The 23364-nt window shown below is 45.5% G+C and overlaps 2 pseudogenes; one reads left to right on the forward strand and one right to left on the reverse strand.

Annotated features, from left to right (window-relative positions):
- Nucleotides 1-23364, forward strand: part of LOC136331910 (leukocyte immunoglobulin-like receptor subfamily A member 4) — a 256817-nt pseudogene that overhangs the window by 184420 nt on the left and 49033 nt on the right.
- LOC136328818 (leukocyte immunoglobulin-like receptor subfamily B member 4) lies at nucleotides 7661-12502 on the reverse strand (annotated as a pseudogene).

Below are 23364 nucleotides of genomic sequence, written 5' to 3' on the forward strand. Positions count from 1 at the left end.
CTCGATTTTATGCTCTTACCTCCTTTGTCAAATATCAGTTGTCCATAAAGGTGTGGGCTTATTTCTGGGTTCTCTGTTCTGTTCCATTGATCTATAGGCCTGTTCTTTTGTTTGTTTGTTTGTTTGTTTTTATTTTAGTTTTTGATATGCCTGTTCTTATGCCAGTACCACCAGGCTGTTTTGAGTACAATGACCTTGTAGTATAACCTGATATCAGGAAATGTGATACCTCCCACATTATTCTTTCTTTTCAAGATTGCTGAGGCTATTCGTGTTCTTTTTTGGTTCCATATCAATTTTTGCGATATGTGTTCTATATCTTTGAACTATGTCATTGGTATTTTAATCAGTATTGCTTTGGGTAATATAGACATTTTAATGATGTTTATTCTTCCTAACCATGATCACTGTATAAGCGTCTACTTGTTTGTATCTTCCTGATTTCTTTCATCTATGTTTTATAATTTTCAGAGTACGAGTCTTTAATCTCCTTGGTTAAATTTACTCCTAGGTACTTTACTTTTTTTGGTTGCAATAGTGAAGGGGATTGTTTTCTTAATTTTACTTTCTGACAGTTCATTGTTGGTGTATAAAAATGACTCTGATTTCTGAGTATTAATTTTATATCCTGCAACCTTGCTGAATTCATTTATCAGGTCCAATAGTTTTTTGACTGAGATTTTAGGGTTTTCTATATACAATATCATGTCATCTGCAAATAATGAGAGCTTTACTTCTTCTTTTCCAATTTGGATGCCTTTTATTTCTTCTTCTTGTCTGATTGCTGTGGGTAGGACTTCCAGGACTATATTGAATAAGAATGGTGAAAGGGGACACCCTTGCCTTGTTCTGATCTTAAGGGAATTGCATTAAATGTTTTCCCATTGAGTATGATGTTGACTGTGGGTTTTTCATAGATGGCTTTATCAAGTTGAGGTATGTTCCCTGTATTCCACTTTGCTGAGAGTTTTGATCATGAATGGGTGCTGGATTTTATCAAATGCTTTTTCTGCATCTATTGAAATTATCATGTGGTTTTTCTCCTTCCTTTTGTTTATGTGATGAATCACATTGATTGATTTGTGAATATTTTACCAGCCTTGCATCCCCAGAATAAATCCCACTGGATGGTGATGTGTAATTTTTTTCATATATTGCTGGATCCGGTTTGCTAATATTTTGTTGTGGATTTTAGCATCTATATTCATCAGGGATATTTGCCTATAATTTTCCCTTTTTGTTTTGTCTTTGCCTGGTTTTGGAATCAGAATTATCGTCGCCTCATAAAAGGAGCTTGGAAGTCTTCCTTCCTCTGGAATATTTTGAAATAGCTTGAGAAGGATAGGAGTTAGTTCATTGAATATTTGGTAGAATTCACTTGTGAAGCCATCAGGTTCAGGACTTTTCTTTGTTGGGAGTTTTTTGATAACTGTTTCTATCTCATTTGTTGTAATCGGTCTGTTTAGGTTTTCTGATTCTTCCAGATTAATTTTTGGAAGATTATATGTTCAAGGAATTTGTCCATTTTATCTAGGTTGTCTAATTTTTTGGCATACAGTTTTTCATAGTATTTTCTTACAATCCTTTGTATTTCTGTTGTGTCAGTTGTTATTTCTGCACACTCATTTCTAATTTTATTTATTTGAGTCCTCTCTTTTTTTTCTTGGTGAGTCTGGTTAAAGGTTTATCAATCTTGATTACCTTTTCAAAGAACCAGCTCTTGGTTTCATTGATCCTCTGTATTGTTTCTTTAGCCTCTATGAAATTTATTTCCACTCTGATCTTTATTATTTTATTCCTTCTACTAGCTCTGGGCTTTACTTGCTATTCTTTTTCTATTGTAGTTCTTTTAGATGTAGGGTCAAGTTATTTATTTGAGCTTTTCTAGCTTCTTAAGATATGCCTGTAATGCTATAAAATTCCCTCTCAGGACTGTTTTTGCTGTGTCCCACAAATTTTGAGTTGATGTATGCTCATTATCATTCGTTTCTAAGAATTTTTTCTTTCTTCTTTGATCTCATTGTTAACCCATTCCTTATTTAATAACATTCTATTTAGTTTCCATGTGTTTGAGTATTTTTCAGTTTTTCTGTTGTGGTTGATTTCTAGTTTAATGCCATTGTGATCAGAGAAAATGCTTGATATGATTTCAATCTTCTTAAATTTGTTGAGACCATTCTTGTGCCCGAACATGTGGTCTATTCTAGAGAATGTACATGAACACTTGAAAAGAATGTATATTCTGCTGCTCTAGGGTAAAAGATTCTGCAGATATCTATTAAATTGGGTTGATATAGTGCTGTTTCTTTGTTAATTTTCTTTCCTAAGGATCTATCTGGTTATGTTAGTGGGGTATTGAAATCCCCTACTATTATAGTATTGCTGTTGATCTCGCCCTTTATATCCATGGTGAGGTTAAGCTTCATGCAGGCATTGAGACTTTCATTCATTAAACATGATTGTAGGTTGGTCTTAACATTCTTTAGATGTGAGAAAGACTGCTCACATGCATATGTAGAGCCAAACATTGTCAGTACAGTAATACTCACATGCTGCAGTGTGTGGTATGTGACAGGAAGCGCGATCCAAGTTTTGTCAATCAGCTGGTCCACTGGTTGAAATTTTTTCATTTCTCCCCACTTGTGTTTGCTCACCAACTCTGCTTGCTGTCATGCAAGTCTTTCCAAATCTTCATTCAGTGACTTGAACTTATTCACCCACATGTCTGAGGCCTTCAGGTCAGCAGCTTGTAGCTCAAAATTTCTGACGTAAACACCGAGGATGTAACTCAGGTTGGTGCTGTCTACTGCACACTTGTGTGGATAGGTGACGAACTTAAAAAGACAAATGCGCTCACAAAATTCTCCAAAGCACACTTTGATTGACTGCAGGAGATTAGATGTGAAGCCTGCTAGCTGCTGGAGATCAAGATGTTGAGCAGGGTCACTTGCTGTGCATGCATCTTTAAACTCTCCCAGTTTTTCAAAGTGTAGTAAGCGACCTGTTTCAATGTCGGGGATGAAGAGTTCCAGCTTGTTTTCAAATGCAAACACTGCTTGTTGAAGGGTTAAGACTGTATTTCCAACACCTTGCATTTTCACATTGAGCTGGTTCAGATGTTCAGTCATGTTCACGAGATAGTAGAACTTCAGGAGCCACTCAGTGTTAGCTAACTCAGGATGCTCGACATTTTTCATTTCAAGAAAAGTCCGGATTTCACTCAGACAAGCCGCAAAACGGCTGAGCACCTTCCTTCTTTATAACCAACGCACATTGCTGTGCAGAAGCAGACCAGGATAATTATTCCCAACTTCATCCAGCAGTGTTTCAAACTGGTGATCATTTAAAGCTCGGGCAACAATAAAGTTGACCACCCGAATGACCAGTGACATCACCTCACCAAGCTGCTTGCCACACATCTGAGCACAAAGCGTCTCCTAATATAGGATGCAGTGAAAACTTAGGATGGGTTTCTTACCATGTTCACAAAGAAGTGCTACAAATCCTGTTTTTCCCCACCATGCACAGAGCATCATCAGTACACACCAAAATAAGTTTGTCCATTGGTAGATTTTTTCTTTAGCAAACTCAGTGAAAGACTTGAATAAATCGTCTCCTCTTGTTGTCTCTTTCATATGCAAAACAGCAAGACTTTTCTCACATAGTGTGTCACCGACAGCAGACAGCATACTTTGCAATCATGCTGACCTCGGATAAATGGCTTATGTCTGTTGACTCATCCAAAGTGAGTGAAAAGAATGGTGCTGCATTTATGTCCTTCACTTGTGTTGCTTCAATTTGATTTGCCATCATGCTGGTATGATCATGAACAGTTCTTGCCGACAGAGGCATGTCTTTTATTTATTTGATTGTCTTGTCTATATCCAAAAAGTCGTCAAAAAGTTCACTGGCAACATCAAGCACGAATGGTTTTGGCATACTCCCCATCTGTGAATGGCTTTCCATTTCTCACAATTGCTAAAGCACCAGCAATGCCAGCTTAATTCCAGTCACCTTGTTGGGTCCAAACATGGAGTTGCTGCTGACTAGCTTGCACTCTGCACAGTTGCTCTCGACACGCTTTCTTCCAGCTGTCCCCTACTGGATATCTCAATGCAAATGTAGTATGGCATATGTCAAAGTGCCACTTTATATTTGACTGTTTCATCCATGCAATTTTATGATTGCATATTAAACACACTGCAGAACCTGCTCTCTCCAGAAAGGCGAATTCCTCCGTCCATTCCTGCTGAAAAGTACAATACTCTTCATCATTTTTTCTTTAGCCATCTTCTTCGTCAAAAGGGATTCTGCAATTAGCTAGCTGACTACTTGATTAAAAGGATGGAAGTTTACTTCCTGACCTCACAATGACCCTTGTACCTTATGCATTATCCAATAAAAATTTGGTGTTGTTCTGGAGGACAGCTGTGATTGGCTCCAGCCACTCACACCATAAACATGAGTGGTAGAAAATGAATGGATTGCAATACATGAGAATGTTTTATATTTTTAACGTTGTTTTTTTTATTTTATTAAAGATTTGTCTGCGAGCCAGATGCAGCCATCAAAAGAGTCACATCTAGCTCACGAGCCATAGGTTCTCAACCCCGAATTTAGGTGCTCCTTTATTAGGTGTATAGATATTTATAATGGTTATATCTTCCTATTGATTCCTCCTTTATCATTATGTAGTGACCTTCTTTATCTCTTACTATAGCCTTTGTTTTAACATTCATTTTGTCTGATATAAGTGGCTACCCCAGCCTTTTTTTCATTTCCATTTGCATGAAATATTTTTTTCCATCCTTTTCCCTTCAGTCTATGTACATCTTTTGTTTTAACATGTGTCTCTTGTAGATAGCATATGTATAGGTCTTGTTTTCTTATCCACACAGCTATGTCTTTTGATCAGATCATTTAATCCATTTATATTTAAGGTTATTATTGATATGTAGTTGTTTATTGCCATTTTATTCTTTAAAGCTATATTCCACTTTTGCTATATTCCCCCCCCTTTAATCTTTTTACAACAGGCCCCTAAGCATTTCTTGCAGCATTGGTTTGGTTGTAGTGAATTTCTTGAGGGTTTTTTTTGGTTGTTTTTTTTTTTTTTTGTCTGGGAAGCTTTTTATTTCTTCTTCAATTTTAAATGATAGCCTTACTGGATAAAGTAGTCTTGGTTGTAGGTTTTTGTTCTGCATTACTTTGAATATTTCTTGCCATTTCCTTCTGGCCTCAAGTGTTTCTGTTGAGAAGTTACATGTCATCTTTATGGGGGCTCCTTTGTAGGTGATAGCCTTTTTTTCTCTAACAGCTTTTAATATTTTCTCTTTATCACTTAGCTTTGGTATTTTAATTATGATGTGTCAGTGTAGATTTCTTTGGGTTTCTCTTTAATGAAGTTCTCTGTGCTTCTTGGACTTGTGAGAGTTTCTCTTGCATTAATTTAGGGAAATTTTCAGCTATGATATGATTAAACAAAGTCTCTATCCCTTGTTCTTCTTCAGAAACCTCTATGATGCAGATGTTATTTCTCTTCATGTTGTCACAGAGCTCTCTTAGATTTTCCTTAGAGTTTTTGAGTCTCTTTTCTTTTTGCTGCTCTGCTTCTGTGCCTTCATTTATCTTATCCTCTAACTTGCTGATTTGATCCTCAGCTTCATCCATCCTGCTTTTAATTTCTTCCATTGCATTCTTCATTTCTGATATTGTATTTGTCATTTCTGACTGATTCTTTTTTATTATTTCAATGTCTTTTTTTATATTTGCTATGTCTTTATTTAAGTGTTTGTAATGACCATCTATTGTTGTTCTAAGATCTTTGAGCATCCTAATAATTGTTATTTTAAACTCTGCATCTTGTAATTTGGTTATATCTGACTCATTCAGGTTCTTTTCTGGGGATTTCTCTTGATTCATTTGGGTTGCATTTCTCAGGCTTCCCATTTTGTCTGTGTATAAGAAAGTTTTGGCCACTGGAGTTCAATGGGTGTGGCCTCTGTGTTCCCTAGGTGTGGTCTATCTGCCGGCCCGCCACCCCCTCTGCCACTGCAGCCTAGGGCATTTGGGTAAGGGCATTGCCAGTGCCATCCCACTGGGGCTGTCGCTGCAGTTCTCACCTCTCCTCCATGGGATGGGCTGTGATCACGTGCCCAGGTCTACTAGCCTCAGTGGCCTTGGCCTTCTCCCCATCCCCACGGGTGGGGTTATGTGACACACTAAGGCACAAGCCTCGGCACCAGAGGCAGGGGTGAGCACCTTTGCTCAGCTGCGGGTCTCCACCTGTTTCCAGGCTTTTGCCCTGCCCCCATGGTAAGAGCCGGCTTGTGTGTCTGGCCGCAAGCCTCCTGCATGCCCGCTTGCTCTTGCTCAGCAGCGGGTCTCCATCCCTTTTGGTGCTCACACCTTTCCCTCACAGGTGGGATTGCAGGCAGGCCCATAGCTGGGCCTCACCACTTTCGCACATCCCCTCTGCCCCTGCCGGGCACAACTGAGCTCACACCTGGGCCTCAGTCATAGCCAGTTGGCTTCTTCCCTTACTGATGTTACCACTCTTCTACATCCCACCACCACCCACCCTTCGGTGAGCCCTCAGCAGTGTGGCTGGGGGCGCTGCAGCTCAGGCCCTAATACTCCATACTGTAGTCCAGAAAGCTTTCTCCTTCTAAGTGACTCTGTTCTGAGTGCCATGGAAGAGCTTGTTTGCCTGGTGTCCTACTTCCCTTTGCTGGTATTGCTATTTCCAGCGGAAATTTTTGCTTCAGATTTGGGGAGTGTCTTGTCCCAGGGGTTAGGGTGGCTGTCCCTCAAAGTGGTTCTCCCTGTGCCTCCTAGATTACACTCTCTTCCTGCTGCTCCTGTCCTCTCCTCTCTCCCCATCCCCCAGATCCCTAGGTTGGTGGTTGTGAGAGAAATTTTCTGCCCGGTCCCTTTAAGAAGAATCTTGGGTCTGAGAAATCTGTCTCTTTCTCACAAAGAGTATCCTGTCTTGTTTCCAGCTAAATACTGTCTGTAGGCCTCTTCTAGGTTCTGGGGCTGCAGGCTGGGGCTTTTTCTGGGGGCCCAGGACACTCCCATCTTTGCTAAACTCTGTTCCCACCACGTAAGTCTCTCTGGGTTGCCATTCGCTCCAGGGAGCTGGGAAGCTCTCTTTGCATTTCCGCTTTTCCTACCAGTCTCAGTGTGGCTTCTTCAGTGTTCCTTGGTTGAAGAGTCCTCTTAGTTTAGTCCAAAGTTGGTTTTTCCTGATAATGGTTCTTAAAATTAAGGTGTAATCCCCTTTGGTTCTGGGAGGTGGAAGTTGGTACGTCCGCCTACTCCATCTCCATCTTGCCACTCCTTTATTCATTATTTTTAATTTTCTCCTTTCAATATGTAATACTTACATTATTATTTAATTTAAGACATTCAATTCTGGTTTGGTTCACACATTGATTGTTGAGAAGTCTGTTGCTTTGTTTCCAAAATGTAGGAAGAAATATTAGTTTTATTTGCAGAGTCAGGTGACTCTGAGAGGGTCCCAGGTGATATTGGGGGTCCACATCAGGTGTCCAGGATGCTGGGGTCACTAGTTGAGTGTCCATGGGAGCAGCAGTCATGCCTTCTGGAGTTCATGCAGGCCCCCATCCTGCAGTAGGGAGTCTGAGTCCTCACTGGGCTAGTGTATGGCAAGAGCAGAGTACAGGCTGGGCTCATCTTGGAGCTTTTCTTACCAGGAGGAAGGGGGTGCAGTTGTCTCCCATCTGAGGCGCATTTGGTCATCTAGGCATAGGTCACATCTGAGGTGGTGTCGAACTCAGCAGCCTATAGCAGGGGGAGAGTGAGGGAGATGGAATATGGTTGGGGTGGGACAGTCTAGGAGTTTGGAAAGCATGGGACTCACCTAACTGTCCATCTGCCTGGCCTCTTCTGCTTGTCTGTCCTTCACATCCAGCAATCCCCCTGACAGGGAGGAAGGAGAGGTGGCCATTTCCTGCCTGAGTCTGGATCTTGAGAGGTTCACCTTGGCATACGTCACTCCCTGGGGGATTTCATAGTGCCTGTTCTGCTGCAGAAACAGTGAAACAGAGACAGTGTCCCCTAATTCCACTGGTGAAACCCTCCAGTCAATTATCCACCTATTGTCAGAGTGATGATCTTAAACTTTAAATCAGATTAGGTCACTCTCCTGATGAAACTTGCAGGGACTTCCCAAGCCTTGGGGCATCTGGATGCTTCTACAGTATTCTAATAGAGTTTGGTACTCATTTAACCCATATTGCTAAAAAAAAAAAAAGCACTTTCTGCCTCAGGACCTTTGCACCTTCTGTTTTCTCTGTTCCACCTGCCCCACCCACATTATTCCCTGCATTTGCTCCATTTTCCTTCACAGCACTTTGCTCTCTAAGACACTCTCCCCCTGTTTGCACAGTATCTCCCTCCAGCCCACAGGTGAGCTGGAGTTGTGTGGAGAACTTCTTGCTCAGGGATGCACTGTGGCCCCTAAATGGAGCCAGTAAACAGTGAGCTCCTCTCACATCTGCAGGTAAATGAATGGAGGGGACCCTGGAGACCTGTGGGTGATTCACTGATTCATATGTCCTCCTGATATCTGGGGCCACACAAGGTCAGACAGAAGACCAGGAGCCAGCAAAGGGGACCTCATAGGAGGGGTTATGATGTCACAAGAAACCAAGAGGAGTGAGTTGAGTCATATCAGGACAACCTGGGTTCCCAAAAGAAGAGGTTAGTGTGGGACACTCCTGTGAACCAGGTGAGGTGAGGACAGGGAAGTGTCCATTGGATTAAACTGGGTAACAGAACGTCCTTGGTGGCCTGGACACAAGCAGGGGTCTCACCAGAGGGTCCAGCTCCACATCCTCCTCTGGCTGTAGGTCCTTCACAGCAGCATCTTCTGGGGCAGAATAGGGGTGTCTCCGGACAGGGTCCCCGATGTTTCAGGGATGCAGACCCCACCTGCTCCCAGATGGGACAATAACCCAGGGTTGGGGTGAAGTGCCAGGTCATGCAGTAAGGATTTCAGTCCTTCCCACTTCTGACTCCCACACCATCCCCGCCTATGTCTCCCCTGTCATTTCCTGACTCCCTGTGCCCCCTTCCCCAGGGTAGCCCTCTCTTCCTCTCACAGAGAGGATCTTCCTGGGTGCCCACAGCTGAGTTGTAGCTGTAGTTAGCAGAGGAGGTAGACATCTATAGGACAGAGAGAGCCCATAAGGTCACAACCTGAGGGTCTTCTGGGCAGGAATGACATAATCTGTAGGCCTCTGTCCTTGGGCTCTGGGTCTGTGGGCCCTGCAGGGGGTGACACATCAGCCTCTCTGGGCTGCTCAGGAGACACTATCTCTGCCCTGGGAGGAGGGGGGAACATTCTTCCCAATGGCATGTCACAGAAGAGAAGGACACCATAACAGACACTAGTGTGTATGTCTTAATATTTCAGAAGATTGAACATGGTAAAAAGTTGTCCTTCACTTGTACATCTGTGCTGACATTCAGTGCTGTATTGGAGATTTTCTTATCTGAGATTCTGGGGAAATTTTTTTCTCACTTAAACTTCTCCATCTATTTGGTTTTCCTGTCACTGGTTCCCTGAAGCCCCCTCTTCTGTGACCCAGGCCACCCTATTCTCTACTCACGTGATGTCCTGCCTTTGTTTTGATGCTGATGTCAAAGGGGGAGGGAGAGTGGGAGTGGGAGCAGCAGGATGAAGGCCACTGAGCCCCCAGTTAGAATGCTCTGGTACCATGTGAGATCTTGGGCACAAGTGGCATTATGAATGAGCCAGTAGTGACATTTAATGAGCACCTACTGTGTGTGAGGCACATGCTGGGGGCTGTCATCCATCTCCTCTCCCCTCCTCACAGTCATGCACAGGGATTGCTGACCCCATCACCGTTGCACTGAAGCTCAGAGAGGTTCACCATGTGCCCCAAGTCACCTAGCCTGGACGGGGCAGGGCTGGGCCTTGAAACTGGGACTGTGGGCTCCCTGTGCTGTCCTCATGCTTCCCTCCAAGTAGACACCAGCTTTGTGCCCTGGGATCCTCATCTGCAGGAGCCTGTCCAAGTCCCATCTGGAGCTGAGTGTTCTTTCTTATTACCTGCCTCATAGTACAACAGGGACATGGGAGGGTCAGTTGCGTAAGGTGGGGCTCTGCATGTATCCCAGCATTTGTCTCCACCCCGAGGGCCCTGATGCCCCTTTAGGAAGGTTGAGCTGAGCTGGGGGCCACGTCTTCCTGAGCTCTGTGAGGACCCCTATGTCACCTGAGCTCACAGCAACCTGTGAGCAGGATGGGACCAGGGATGAACAGAAAAGAAGCTGACAGAGAAGAGAAGAGACAGCGTGGCCCCACAGCAGGAGCAGCAGAGCCGGGAGCTGACCCAGGTCTGACTCCTGTCCCCTCTCTCCTCTGAGCTGAGTCTGAGCTGAGGGACAGGACCTGGATGCCCCAGAACCTTAGACTGTCTTTCCATCCCTATACAGTGTCACCAGCAATGCTACAGAGGGACACTCTACATAACCCTGGGAGCTTCCCTGTGAGACCCCTCTCCCAGGAGCTCAGAACCAGAATTGACAGGAAATCTGAGCTCTGGGCCATAATTCTCTCCTTTTACACTTGGGGACACTGAGGCCACACAGGGGAAGGTGTGTCCATGTCAACATCTCTACAAGTGCCTGAACCCCACATGACTCAACCCCTGTCTCCATGGATGCACCCACCACCTTCCCAAGGGACCTCACTTACCGCTCTGCAGGCCTGTCACTGTGAGGATTAGGGAGGAATCCTCAGAGCCTCCTGGAAATCAGGATGGTGGCCAAGGTGTAAGGTCTTCCCTCTCCCCACTTGATCCCTGATGTCCCTTAGGTAGGCTGGGTTCCAGAATCTTCCTCTGCCGTGACCAGGCGGTCACCTGCCGGCCTCAGAGCCCTGGGAGCCCTGTGGATATCAGCATCTCTGCCTGCCTGGGACACAGCCCATCCTTGAGTGTCTGGGAGACACTGGATCCCCTGATAGACCCTCAGAACTGCCCTGGGCTGGTCTGTACTCCCTCTGAGCAGAGTTCTCAGTGACTCACCAGCTGTGGAGATGGGCCTTATAGGTGATGGGCTGGAACCTGCAGGGGGTCCTGGGAACAAGGACAGAAGGCTGGTGAGAGGCTGGGGTTATACCTGGAGTCTTCAATCACTCAGATTCTCCTATGTCTTCTATGTACCGCCCCCCAAAACATGCTTCCTGCCCACCTACCACCCCTGAACCTAGTTAGAAAGAAGGGTGTGCAGCAATGGGATGCCGTCCAAGGGTCAGATCTTTGCGGACTGACCACCACTCAGGGCCCCTCCCTCTCATCCAATATCATATGTCTCCTGGAAACAGGACCCTGAGCCGACCATGTTCAGAAAAATAAGAAAAAATTCAGTCTGGGACTACTCACCTGAGTCCAGTAGACCCAGGTGGTCACTGGGTTCAGACCATACTTGAGGTCTTTTCCTAAAATAGCCGCAACATCTATACACCCACCTGTGGCTGGGAGTCATGGGCACACAGGAAACAGGGCCTGGAACTGCCCTGTGGGGTGTTGCTTTGAGTCCTGGATCCAGGAGAGCCTGTGTTTTCCTTCCTTAGTCAGAACAAACATGTCAAATCCCTGCCCTGAGCCACACTGAAGGGTTATGTTCCCTCCTGAGGTCACGACAGGGCTGGGCAGGGTTGAGAGACTGGGTTTTCTGTAGAATCCTAGGAGAGGAGGTGGCAGCATGTTAGATGGGCTCACACCTCCCTCACATCCCCCAGGGCTGGGCTGCGTGAGGGGCGACCCCCTGAGAGCAGACCCCCTTCCTGAGGACAGAGCCTGAGGCTGGGGCACCTGATTGTCTCCTCACCTGTCACCACCAGCTCCAGGGGGTCCCTGTGCTCTGACCAACCAGTGGGGCTGAGATAGTTACAGCGATATCTCCCTGCGTCATGCTGTGTCATGTGTGTGATGGAGAAAGCTCCCTTCTTCATGGGCTTCCATGGGGACTGTGTTCCAAAGATACCTGTTTATTCTTTATACAGATGGAAATCTAGGGCTTGCAGGGTCCTCTGACACCAGATGGTCAGAGAACTCCCCCAGGGGATCACAGAGGTTGGCTCAGCCCAGATGGTGATTTTGTGGAGGGTCCCTGGAAGAAAACCAAAGGCTGCTTGACAAAGATCCTCCCTCCCTCATTCCCCAGCTCAGCCCAACACCCTCCTGTTCTATCACCTCATCCCAGGACCTCTGTGCTCCCTCCTGAGCCCTAGGGGGTGAAGTAAGAGGTGGGACACAGAGCCTGGGGAGGACTCACCTGTCTCATCACAGGTCCTCTGGCCCAGACTCAGCCCTAGAAGAGAGTCCCTGTCAGAGACTTGCACCCACTTGTCTGCACTGATTCTCTTACAACAGGACCCCAACATCTGGAGTTGCCTAAGCTTAAAGTTTCCCATGAACAGGGGTGTGTAGCCTCCATATCCCATTGTGCTCTCCCTCCCCGTGTCCACAACTGACCAAGGCAGAGAAGAGAGAAGAGGGACAGCATGGCATCTGCTCAGAGTGCTCCCGCTCTGCAGATGGAGGAGCCCCTGGGCCTGAAAGACAGAGACGCACAGGATGTGGTGAGTCAGGGGCTGCCACCCTTCCCGGTTCCCACAATTGTGGACAGACAGCAAAGGCAGAGCCCTTTTCTAGGCCTTTCTCTGGGTTTTTCCATGATGAGGGCTCAGGAGAACTGCAAGGCCTCTAGAGACACGGAATCCAGATCTGGGGTCCCCTCTGGTCCCAGAATTATCTGCCTGGTCTGATCTCAAACACAGAGACACGACCTAACTTCTTGACTTGGGTTGACTCTCAAGTGGCTGCCTCTCTTTACTTTATTTTAAATGTTTAAATTTTATTTAGAAAATTAATTTTGTCACTGTAACATGGATGAAATTAGGGTACATAGGTTTCAGGTGAATGTTTCTATTGCATTTAAACTGTTGATTATGTTGTATACCCATCACCCAAAGTCAAATCATTTTCTGTCATCTTATATTTTCCCTCTTTACACCCTTCCACCAGCCCCTCTCCCATCCTTCTCCCCTGTATCCCCCTCCCTTTGGCAACCACTTCACTTTTATCTATTTGCATGAGTCTCAGTTTTATATCCTACCTATTTGTAAAATAGTATAGTTCTTAGCTTTCTTTGATTTACTTATTTCACTCAGCACAATGTTCTCAATGTTCATCTATATTGTCATAAATGTCACTATGTCATTGTTTCTAATGGCTGAGTAGTATTCCTTTGTATATATGTACCGCATCTTCTCTATTCATTCTTCTATTGAGGGACACGTTTATTGTATCCTTGTCTAGGCTACTGTTAATAATGCTGCAATAAACTTGGGGATGCATGTATCTTGACATACCAATGTTTTCATGTTTTGGGGTAGATACCCAGTAGAGGTATTACTGGGTCATATCGTAGTTCTACTCTTAATGTTTTGAGGAACCACCATACTTTCTTACATAATGACTGTGCTAATTTGCATTCTCACCAGTATTGAATGAGGCTTCCTTTTTCTCCACAGTCTCTCCAACAGTTGTTATTACTTGTATTATTGATAATAGCCAATTTAATAGGTGTGAAGTGGTATCTCATTGTACTTTTTGATTTGCATTTCTCGAATAGCTAGCATCTTCTCATGTATCTGTTGAACATTTGAATTTTTCTTGGGAGGCACCCTAGAATCAGCACCAGGGACAGAGGCAGGTGGGGCATCTGCTCTGTTCTGAGTTTACTACACTCTGGAGTAAGCTCGCTCCTGCTCACAGAATTGTGTGCACCATGTACGTATTTTGGTCGTTACAAGGAACAGCTCATTTTAAGGAAGAGAGTGGAGAAACAGATTTCAGGCTCTGCTTATCATAACCCATAACATCAAACCAAGAGTAATCTAATCCATAAACGATGTGCCATCTATATTCTAAGAGGTTACTTCTCTATCCTGATACAAACCCTGTGACACAAACCCATGGCAAGGATGACAAAGGAAGAGCTTTTAGTCTTTATTATGGCCTAGGAGCTTTTAAGTGAACTTTGCTATGTTTGGACAGGCTCAGTGGGTAGTATGTGAGATGTTACAAACACGTGTACACTAACTCAGGCTGTGTGTGTCTCATGGTTGATGAAGGTGGAGAAATGTGATGACTTTATTTGCACAGGTGGGACTGTGTTTGCTGACTATGGACAGTGTGCCCTGAACAAGGTCACTGTCCTTGGTGGAATGGCCCCTTTGTCATGTCCAGTCAACCAACGCTAAGAGTGGAACAGTGCTCTGTTCCTCATTGTCTTCCTTCCAACCCAGTCCTTACATTTAAGGGGTTCTGCATCTGAACCCTCCTTACCCTCATCCCCTGGACCAGGAATGTCAGAGATGCTTCGATCTTATTTTTGGAAGTTGGACCCGTGTGGGAAGACTGTGTGCATGGAGGGTCGGAGAAGGCAGGGTGTTAGAAGAGCCTCTAGAGGAAGTGACAGAAATGAATGGGGTAGGACTGGGGGTCTGGGGTAGGCCTCGGAAGAACACGGATGTCACACAGAGCACATGTTTTGAGTCTTCAGCTGAGCATAGACTGTGGCAATGACCCAGGGGACATGAGCAAGGAGGGTTCAGGGAAAAGAACTGTTTGAGTTTAATGATTGGGTGTGAAGGAAAAGAGAGTGAGGAAGTGAGCACTGTTCCACTCTCTGCTTTGGTTGACTGAAGGGGACAATGGGGCCATTCCCTTAAGAATGATGCCCACAGGGATGGACACATGTGTGGGGAGGCTATAGCACTTTCTACAGACTCACAGAGGGAAGCAAAACCTTCCCCCTGGCCTGCTCTCTCTCCCTAACACTTCCCTTTAGTAATGTCCTTGTTCCATAAATAGCACCCTCTTTTTCTTCATGGTTTCTTTTAGAAAATCTGAGTCATATTTTCCTCCTCAGAGTCCCTTCCTCTCTTGGGCAGGACCCAGCTTCTCTCACTGAATTCTGTCTGCAAACACTGGGCCAGAGGAAATTCAGACTGTAAAGAAAAGGAGATGTAATGTGTGTGGACTGTCAGCCCTGAGCAGGAATTTTGCCTTTCTGGGTCTCCTTCCCTCCCTGCAGAGAGGTGACAATGACTTCTCTGCTCAGCCTTGTTGTGAGGAGGCCATGGTTCCTGAGACACACAGGGGTGCAGTCTGGCAGGTGTCCTGGGCAATGATGACACGTGCAGGTGGGGACACTGTGATGACCATGGTCTCAGACACCACAGGAAAAGCTGATGAAGGCACACTCCACAGTCACATTTCTTCCAAATACACAGAGATGCTGGGTACTGGGTGTAAAACATGGGGTCACAGTCAAACAAATGGAAGAACTGGCCATGACAGAAAAGCAAAGAAACTCAGAGATAAGCAGAAGCCAATGGGGAGCGAGCCTGGGTGGTGGGTACAGAGAGTGGGCCACAGGGTCGGATTACTCATCTGTGTACAAACTGCTGTCCTGGTTTGAAGTCTCACTTTACCATAACCCAACGTGTGGAGTCTTGTTGGAATTGGAGGTGATGACCTTTGGCTGACAGAGTCAATACTTTCTGGCCTGAAAAAAAAATGTCAGGATGAATTTTTTCTTTTCTCAGGAAGAGTTTATGCAATTTTATTGTGTGTATGAAGGCATTTCATAAGTGTCTGGAAGAAATCACCAATGGAGCTCTCCCTGAACGTGACTTCAGTTGTGCGATAATATTTTATGACAGTTGGAAGGTATTGAATATAAATGTAGAAAGGTACAAATTTGCTTTTTATCATGTCCATTCAGTAAGTCTTACATTTGAAGGTGCCCACTTTAAATGTTTATATATATTGTCATCAAATTGTTCACGATTTTTTGCTGCTACCTTTCTAAATCCTCTACAACATGTCCTGCTGTCTACTGTTTCATCTTTACAGCAGAAACATGTGCATTCTCTCATTTTTGAAGGTAGCTTTCAAGCTAAGACTTATAAATGTGATTAGTATTTTCAGTCTTCAGTTTTGGACCTTGTTGATATTCCTCTGTTTTTGTTTTTCCTGAGTAGAAACTTCTTTTGTTATTATCATCTTCCACCTTCCACCATCATTTAGAAGAATTTGCTATTTTTCTACTATTTATCTTTTACTTATACTTTACATTTTATTGAATTTATTGGTGGGAGACTGGTTAACAAAATTCTATAGGTTTCAGAAATTATGTTTTTAAACTTTTAGGTTTTTAATTTTCTTTCTTTTTTTTTATAGAATTAGGTTCAGCGGGGTGACTGATCAACAAGGATACCTAGATTTCAGGTAAACCTCTCCACATTATTTGAACAGTCAAATATGCAAACATTATTTTTTAATTGAACATTTTTATTAAAATGTGGTTGGCTTAAAATATTATATTATTTTCAGATATATTGCATTGATTTGGTATTTATGGATCTTATGATGTGCTCCCCACATGAATGCCAGCAGTCATCTGGCTCCCTGCAAAGTTACCCACCTTACTGATGCTCTTCCCTCCTACTTTATACCCATCCCACCTCCCCACCTCCTCTGGCAACCTTAAGTTTGTTCTTCCCTTATAGGAATTTGTTTCTGTTTTGGGTAGAATGTTGGTAAAAATCCCAGAGAGGCTGTGGAGAAAAAGGAACCCTCATTCACTGGTTGCAGGAATGCAAATTAGTACAATTATTATGGAAGAAAGTATGGTGGTTCCTCAGAAATTAAAAATAGAGCTACCCTATGACCCAGCAATCCCTCTACTGGGTATCTACCCCCAAAACTCTAAAATATTGATTTGTAAAGACACATGCACCCTCATGTTCATCACAGCACTATTCACAATGGCCAAGACATGGAAACAACCAAAGGGTCCCTCAATAGAGGATTGGATAAAGAAGATGTGGTGCATATATACAATGGAATACTACTCAGCCATAAGAAATTATGACATAGTGACAGTTATGACAACATGCACAGACCTTGAGAACATTATACTGAGTGAAATAAGTAAATCAGGAAAAGCTAAGGACTGTATAATTGCACACATAGGTGGAATATAAAACTGAGACTCATGGACATAGATAAAAGCAATCTTATTTTCTATATTCATTACATAATACCTTTAGTCATTGATGTTTTAAGGCTTTTTATTTTCTAATATATTCATTGATGGTTTTTAACTTTCTCATTTTGTAAATTTGATATGTAATACTTACATTCTCATTTAATTTAAAACATTCACTTCTGGTTTAGTTCACATATTGATTATTAAAAAGTCTGTTGCTTTATTTTCAAAATGTAGGAATATGGGTTATCATTAACTATAGAATCAGGAGACCCACAGAGGTCACAGGAGCTGGAGAGGGCCCACATCAGGTCTCCAAGGTGGCTGGGGTCACTAGCTGAGTGCCCATGGGGCAACTCCTGTGCCCTTCAGAGTCCCTGCAGGTCCCTCTCTGGAGTGTGGGGTCTGGGTCCTCCCTGGGCAGTGTACACACAGGGCTCATCTGGGGGCCCCTCCAACAGGGAGGATGGGGGTGCAGTTGTCTCTTGTTTCAGAGGCATGTGGTCCAGCTGGGCGTAGGTCATATCCTGGGTGGCCTCAGAGGCATCCGCCTGGAGCAGGGGGAGAGTGAGGGAGATGGAACATGGACGAGGTGGGGGGAGCCCAGGGTCCTGGAGAGCATAGGACCCACCTGACTGTCCATCTGTCTGTCTTCTTCTGCTTTTCTGTCCTTAGTGTCCTGCAATCCCCCCAACATGGAGGAAGGAGAGGTGCAATTCCCTGCCTGAGTCTGGATCTTGAGAGGTTCACCTGGGCATATGTCACTCCCTGGGGGACTTCATCATGCCTGGTCTGCTGCAGAGACAGTGAGACAGAGACAGTGTCCCCTGGTTTAACTAGTGACACCCTCCAGTCAATCATCCACCTGTTGTCAGAGTGATTATTTGAAACGTTAAACCAGATTAGGTCACTCTCCTGATGAAACCTACAGGGCCTTCCTAAGCCGTGGGGCATCTGGATGCTTCCACGGTTCTGACTCTCATCCTAACACGCTGTCTCTTGTTCATGTGGCCCAGTGACAAGGCTCATCTTACTGAAGAAGCATGTCCTGTCTCAGGTCCTTTGCACTTGCTGTTTTCTCTGTTCCATCTGCCCACCCCCCACACACCCACACACTATCCCCTGCTCATGCTTTATTTTTCTCACAGCACTTTGCTCTCTAGGACACTGCCCCCTCTGTGCACAGTGTCTCCCTCCCACACAGGTGAGCTGGAGGAGTGTGGAGACCATGTTGCTCAGGGCTGCACTGTGGCCCCTAAATGGAGCCGGTAAACAGTGAGCTCCTGTAACATCTGCTGGTGAATGAATGAAGGGGGCCCTGGGGACCTGTGTGTGATTCACTTGTTCATGCCTCCTCCTGAGACCTGGGGCTGCACAAGGTCAGACAGAGGACCAGAAGCCAGCAAAGGGGACCACATAAGATGGTCTATGACAAGAAAACCAGGAGGAGTGAGTCACAGCAGGGCCTGGGTGCCCAGATAGAGGGGTTTGTGTAGAACATCCCTGATAACCAGATGAGGTAAGGACAGGAAGTTAAGTGTCCTGATGTCCATTGGATTAAACTGGACAATAAGAAGGTCCTGGCCCTGGCCGGTTGGCTCAGCGGTAGAGCGTCGGCCTGGCATGCGGGGGACCCAGGTTCGATTCCCGGCCAGGGCACATAGGAAAAGCGCCCATTTGCTTCTCCACCCCTCCCCCTCTCCTTCCTCTCTGTCTCTCTCTTCCTCTCCCGCAGCCAAGGCTCCATTGGAGCAAAGATGGCCCGGGCGCTGGGGATGGCTCCTTAGCCTCTGCCCCAGGTGCTGGAGTGGCTCTGGTCGCGGCAGAGCGTCGCCCCTGGTGGGCGTGCCGGGTGGATCCCGGTCCGGCGCATGCGGGAGTCTGTCTGACTGTCTCTCCCTGTTTCCAGCTTCAGAAAAAAAAAAAAAAGAAGGTCCTTGGTGACCTGGACAAGAACAGGGGTCTCACCCGAGGGTCCAGCTCCATGCCCTCCTCAGGCTGTGGGTCCTTCACGGCAGCATCTGCAGGGGCGGAAATCGGGTGTCTCTTTGAACAGTCTCCAAGATCTCAGGGCTGCAGACCCCACCTGTTCCCAGATGGGCCAGTAACCCAGGGGTGATGGGAGGTTCCAATTCGCTCAATGGGGTTGTCAGTCCTTTCCTCCCCTGACCCCTCACCGTCATCGCCTGTCCATTCCCCGTCATCTCCTGAATCCCTGTGCCCCCTTTCCCAGGGCAGCCCTCTCTTCCTCTCACAGAGGGGCTCTTCCTGGGTGTCCGCAGCTGGGCTGCAGCTGGTAGGGAAGACAGGAGTGTTAGGGGCAGAGAGGGGCTTTGGGCAGTGGAGTCCGCGTATCTCCTGGGCAGCAGTTACCGAGGCCCCAGCAGGAGGTAACACATGAGCCTCTCTCTCTGGTCTAGAGGGACAGTCTTAGCCCTGGGATGGTAGAACCCCCATCCCTGCACGATTCCTCAGGAGACAAGGAAACCTGAACTCACACTTGTTTGTATGTTTCATATTTCATGAGATTTAAAATGATAAATGATTATTTCACATCTGTTCATTTGTGCTGACATTGTGTTCTTTCTAGATTTTCTGATTTGAGATTCTGAAGAAATATTTTCCTCAGCTGACCTTGTTCATCTATTTGAATTTTCTGTACTAGGTTCTCTAAGCCTGGTCCTTTGTGACCCAGGTCACCCTGTCCCCTACATCCTGCCTTTGCTCTGATGCAGGTATCTGACAAAGAGGAAGAGGGAGAAGGATGAAGGCTGCCGAGATGCCAATCAGAATGATCTGATTCCATTTAAGACCTTGGGCACAAGTGGCGTTATGAATGAGCCAGTAATGACATTTAATGGTCACCTACTGTGTGTGAGGCACGTGCTGGAGGCTGTCATCCATCTCCTCTCCCCCTCCCCACAGTCAGGCACACGGATTGCTGACCTCACACTCATTCCACTGAGGCTCAGAGAGGTTCACCATATGCTCCAGGTCACCCAGCCTGGGCGGGGCAGGATTGGGTCTGGAACCCAGGACTGTGGACTCCCTGTGCTGTCCTCATGCTGCCCCTCAGGTGGACACCTGCTTCATGCCCTGGGCTCCTCATCTGCAGGGAGCCTGTCCATTTCTCAACTGGAAAATATGGTTATTTCTTTTTTCTTCTTTTTTTTTGACAAAGATGCAGAAAGAGGAATACATAGGGACAGACAGACAGGAAGGGAGAGAGATGAGAAGCATCAATTGTTCCTTGCAGTAACTTAATTGTTCATTGATTGCTTTTTCATGTGTCTTAACCAGGGAGCTACATCACAACGAGTGACCCCTTGCCCAAGCCAGCAACCTTGGGGTCATATCTGTGATCCCACAGTCAAGCCAACGACCCCAAACACAAGTTTGTGAGCTCATGCTCAAGCCGGCAACATTGGGGATTTGTACATGAGTCCTCGGTGTCCCAAGCCAAAGCTCTATCCACTGAGCAAAAGCCTAGTCAGGCTGGGGGTTCATTCTGATTACCTGTCCTCAGCACTTCAGGAATATTAGAGAGACAGGGGTGCAGGGTGCATTCTGTATCTCTCCCAGGATCCATCTGTTCCCTGAAGGACCTGAGTTTGCCTAGGGAAGGTCAGGCTAGACTGGGGGCCCTGCCTTCCTGAGCTCTATGAGGACCCCTATGTCACCTGACCTCACAGCAGCCTGTGAGCAGGATGGGACCAGGAATGAACAGACAGGAACCCGACACTCAGAGGAGAGAAGGGAAAGCCTGGCCCCACAGCAGAAGCAGCAGAGCCGGGCACTGACCCAGGTCTGACTCCTGCCCCCTCTATCCTCTGAGCTGAGACTGAGCTGAAGGAAAGGACCCAGATGCCCCAGACCCCTGTTATATCTGTCCCTCCCCGCACAGTGTCAGCAGCACTGCTACAGAGGGGACACTCTCCATAACATCACACCCTGGGGACTTCCCTGTGAGCCCCCTTTCCCGGGAGCTCAGAGCATGAACTGAAAGGAAATCTGAGCTCTGGGCCACGATTCTCTCCTTTTACACTTGGGGACACTGAGGCCACACAGGGTAAAGTGTGTCCATGTCACCGTCTCCACAGGTGCTTAAACCCCACATGACTCAGCCCCTGTCCATAATGAATGCATCCACCACATCCCACAGAGAATAACCTCTGCAGGCCTGACTCCATGGGGGTGACATGGGGATTCTCAGAGTTTACTAGGAATTAGGGTGGGGATATTGAGGGATGTAGACTGCCATCTTTTTACTTCAGCCTGGTGCCCTTAATAAGGAAGGGTTCCAAAGTTGGCCCCGGTGTTGAGGATGGCTCTATGGCCTCTGCCTCAGGTGCTAGAATGGCTCTGGTTGCAACAGAGCAGCGCCCCAGATGGGTAGAGCATCGCCCCCTGGTGGGCATGCCAGGTGGATCCAGGTCAGGCACATGCGGGAGTCTGTCTGACTGACTCCCCGTTTCCAACTTCAGAAAAATACAAAAAAAAAAAAAAAAAAAAAAAAAAGGAAGTAGGCTTCTCAAGTGTTCTTAAGCAATACAGGACATGGTGGAACCACAATTGATATTTAAAGTGTATCGGTGTGTTTTACTACCTTCAAAAAGAATGTTAAGTTTCTCTAAATCCTAGAGTGTCCAGTTTGAAGAAGAGAGCAACACTCAGGATCAAAGGTGCTCTGAAGAGGTAGAAATGACTGAAATGACCTGAAGGAGAGAGAGAGAGAGAGAGAGAGAGAGAGAGAGAGAGAGAAAGAGAGAGAGAGAGAGAGATATCTATGCTCAAAGAAACAGAAAATCTGGTGGAAACTGTAAGAAGTACACCCTGTGTTCCAGGGTCAAAAGGAAGAGTTTAACTTTCTTGTGGGAACAGAGGTGTATTGTAAAGACTCCCCAGTCTTGTCTCTCCCATCACTGTGTTTCTCTCTGTCTCTGAGAGCACCTTGGTATCTCCAGTCAACCAGAGTAAGGAGGGAAGGTCACCCTTCACTGACATACAGAAAGCAGGCATGTCCATCATCTTCCTAAGTTCTGAGTTTGTCATCCTCACTTCCTTTTCCACATCACATTCCACATTAATTTTTTCAACCCCTTTTCAGAACCTATTCATATCTGCTCAAAATTCTTCCAAGTCCCACACCATCTTCACAGTAAATTTTTTACTCTTCTTTGAGAACTGAAGGCTGTTTCTGATTATTCACATGTGACCCTCCAACCTAACTTCTCAATTCTGCTTCTCTCAAGCAAAATGGTGCAGTTACCCTATGAACACACACAGACACACAAGACACACACACACAACTATTGACCACATCTGTGCTTCTCCATATCTGCTTTCTCAGAGCTCTGTAGAATTAGTACATTCCTACCCCAGCCCTCAGCTGAGAGCACAGGACTTCTAAACTAACACTAATATCTCTTCTCATGTTTCTTCTCTACATGTGTCTATGACTGCTAAGGGGTATGTGCATATAGTATAATAAATCTACGTAAGTCATTCACGTGACATTGTTGGAAACACAAAATCAGAGTTTGATTACTCTTGATATTATATTTATATATATATTATATATATACTCTTGATTTATTTACAGTTGTGGCACTTCATTTGTAACACATGGCATATAACTCAGTTTATCCCTAGTAGTCTTTTCTTATATGTTTCTTTTGCCTTACAGACATAATTCAACATCCTTGCATGGTGGAGAGCTGTTCTGTGTTCAGCCACTATCTCTCCCTCACTTGGAGAGACATAGACTATCTCTTTGGCCCTAGGAGTCTCTAGAATGTTTCTTCCTCTCAAGAATATTCTCACACCCACCTCTTAGGACTCCAGTTCCTCAAACAGCCATTTCCTCACCACAATCTAGTCATTGTTTCAGTTGTTCTTATAAGTTCTCTCATTTCTCCCATGTAGGTAGAGTAATTGCAACATTACCTTTGGAATGTTCATATTCTGCTAAGAATACTTCTAAAAATATGGAAAATGGGTCTCCTGGATCACTGATGTGTTTCTAGTTCTGACACAAGTACTTGGTAGGTTGTAGGTTATCAGTAAATCCTTTTTTGTGGATGAGTCAAAGACTGAAAGTAAATTCCGTTTTTGAGAGCTGAGAAAATACACTGAGTTCTATTTAGAACCAGATGCCTGAGGGATAGCTCAGGATGAGAACCTGGGTCCTGTCTCCCCTGAGCAGGACTTCAGACCATGCAAATGTCCTAAGGAACATTT

The sequence above is a fragment of the Saccopteryx bilineata genome, chromosome 3 (assembly GCF_036850765.1).
Source record: "Saccopteryx bilineata isolate mSacBil1 chromosome 3, mSacBil1_pri_phased_curated, whole genome shotgun sequence".
NCBI classification, from domain to species: Eukaryota; Metazoa; Chordata; class Mammalia; order Chiroptera; family Emballonuridae; genus Saccopteryx; species Saccopteryx bilineata.